A 2,929-nucleotide genomic window follows, 5' to 3' on the forward strand; every position below is an offset into this window, starting at 1 on the left:
TCAATTTATAAGGGGAGGTATGCATGAGATGAATGAGATGCACAAGTAATATGATGTATGTACGGGTCGTACGTTCTCACAAACTTAGGAATAATAATTTCTAACGACGAATTCGGTGGCATACAACGATCTCTCAATACGTAGCTAATACGTTCTACACGATAGCGTTGTTATGTACCTGCAGAAGATTCATTTCAGCCCAATTCCCAATGAATGCATAAAAGCAGTAAAATTTTATCTACACGATCTACCCGAATCCCCAGATACGTGTACAACGGTAGTAACTACCCGAACCATCGTCCTATTGACGGCATCGCCTCAACAGACGGAAGACCCATACATGAGATACCTTTGTAAAACATGCGTAGGACATGTAATTACTCCAGCATCATATAATCATTCACCCTAGATCGGCGGTGTATCCGATCATGCTCTCACAACTCACACTTACCGAGGCGTAGAGGCAAATGATCCATTCATTACCACTCAACCAAGTGGCACTCATACAATAGCACGCCGTATGAGCAACGAAAGAGAAATATGATGCAAGAACCCCAGTCAGTACTTAATTAAGCCACCTAAAGTCCTTAACTGGGCATAAAGGATATGATCACTGGCACACTTTATAGTTTTAAAATCACGTTTTTCAAATGCCTTTTGTTTTAAATACACTTGTGAACAGTAACACGCTAAACCATGCTCTAATACCAGCTGTAACAGAACCGACCAATTATACGAAATTAAGTAAGAAAATCATCCGCCAGAGCAGACGCTTTAGCAAACTTAAGCCCGTATAACCCGGTAGTCCGTGAAATCACGAAGGATTTCAAACCAACTCATGTCCCAGCCATGATCGTAATAAGTTTAGCGGTCACCAATCACATATTACATAAAAGTTTGCATAACAGATACATCAGAGTTTAAACATAGTTATTACAAAACAAGTTCGAATAAAAAGTAGCGGAAGTCATTTGTTTAAAACCACACACACTCACACGGAGTTCAAATATAGTGCCAGCGAATGATCATCTCCAACAAAAGCATCAGATGAGACGTAAGGAATGACCATGCCCATGGTCCTAAGCATCACCCATCGCAGGATACAGGCAGTTGATACAGTAGCCATAGTACATCTGCCCATCTGCAACAAGTGGGAATAAAACCCTGAGTACGAGAAGGTACTCAGCCAGACTTACCCGACATAACCGAAAATAAATGACACCAAGGATTATGAAGGGCTTTATAGTAGGGTAGCTGACTTATTTGCAAAAAGAAGCATTTTTAGCATTTTCAAGAACCTTTCTAAAAGCATTATTGCCAAGTTAATTATTATTAACCTGTCAACTAAATTTGCACCTATACTAGAGTAAACATGTGATTAAGCAGATAATGATAACCAATGATCATTAAACAACTTCCATACTATCATATTCATTATCACTGACCAAGTGTTCCATAACATTTACTACGATGAAGTAACTCAAGTCAAGTGCTCACTATCCAGGAGCGATGGCGATTCGAATCGATTCCTAACCAGCTGGTGATTTGTTCCTTACACAAATCTCACTCACCCGCTAAAGTGAGATATTGATCACCGAGTCAACTTTCCAGGAACCTCGAGTTTGCCAGGAACCACATGTACCCGGGGGCCGACCGACTGCACTTTGGCCTTATCATCCCGCCCCCGTGTCCTACCACACCTGCTTCGGCACAGTGCGCTGCGGGCAATTTACTCGGCCCGAAAAACCTCTCAGCTTCGCGGTCGGAAGGTACTTTATCCGGCCAGCTAAATGTAAGGCATGCGTTCAACATGACTCGAGGCCCAACAACGGTCGGTCCTTAATCGACACAGACGGAAACACTACAGTCCAAAACTCTGCAAGTCTCCGTCCGGTCTCAACTTCATTTAACACTTAGTTATACCATGAATTCAGAGTCATCCAAGCAGATCCAGGTAACCACCTATAGCTCGCAGGTGACAGGAAATCACCCGACTTCTACCGGTCTAAGCCAGCTAAGCATTGACTCGACTACGGATACCCGGGGTAACAAGGATATAGTATAACAAAGGTAAGCAAGGTATAATGCAGCAACGGTTGCAAACAACTCCTGAACATAATGCATCAATTTAAAGTAAAGCATTTAATTAAGTTGTTGCAAACCGGGAGAAAAATGCTCCGGGGCTTGCCTCTCTCGAAGGAGCTCGGGCGGTGATCGGGGCACTCCGGAAGTTCCTCAACGTCCTCCCCTTCGGCTTCCGGCACTTCCTGCTGCTGCACCTCGAACTGCTCCTCGAACTCCTCGGGAATGACGACTGGGTTCTCGGTTTGCGATCCTGTATGATGCAACGTGCGTAAGTGATTATGCAAACGGTGCATCGAAGGAGATGGATGCAATGGATATGTTTAAATGCAATGTAGTCAACATCATCCAAGAAACTATACTACAAGCACATGTCATCTACTGCATTCTCTTCTACTACTAATATGTTAAGTTAACCTATCTTATGAAATGCTTCAAAGATACACCAAAGCTTTACTAATTTCTTAATCACACTTAAAGCGACACTTGCTTAAACCCTAATTAATAATAGGTTTGAATAGCAACATATATTTCTGATGCTCCTTAAAATCCGAGAAAATTACAGTAGCATAATACTACCCTAAACAGACTACCATAAAAATTTCATGGCATTTGGATAAGTAAACTATCCTACACAAAAATGACAAGCTATAGCCTAAAAATGAGCATGAAATTACTTTGTACTATGAAAAGTGTCAAACAACAGAATTAATATTTTTCCTAGGTTCTTCATAGCCTATACTGACCGTACAAAAATTACCACATTCATGTTTTATACAAAGTTTGCTCTCTAGCAAAAATAACAAAATCAGCCATTACAAGGGACTTGAACTACACCTCAAAATTT

At 41.4% G+C, this 2,929-nt stretch overlaps 1 long non-coding RNA gene across 1 annotated transcript; it reads right to left on the reverse strand.

Annotated features, from left to right (window-relative positions):
- Positions 1-863: 863 nt before the first annotated feature.
- On the reverse strand, positions 864-2,295 carry LOC136486464 (uncharacterized). Its single transcript, XR_010766813.1, has 2 exons — positions 2,189-2,295; positions 864-1,141 (listed from the first exon to the last, which is right to left on the reverse strand). It is a non-coding gene; the product is annotated as an uncharacterized lncRNA (long non-coding RNA).
- Positions 2,296-2,929: the final 634 nt, after the last annotated feature.

Source organism: Miscanthus floridulus, chromosome 10 (genome assembly GCF_019320115.1).
Source record: "Miscanthus floridulus cultivar M001 chromosome 10, ASM1932011v1, whole genome shotgun sequence".
NCBI classification, from domain to species: domain Eukaryota; kingdom Viridiplantae; phylum Streptophyta; class Magnoliopsida; order Poales; family Poaceae; genus Miscanthus; species Miscanthus floridulus.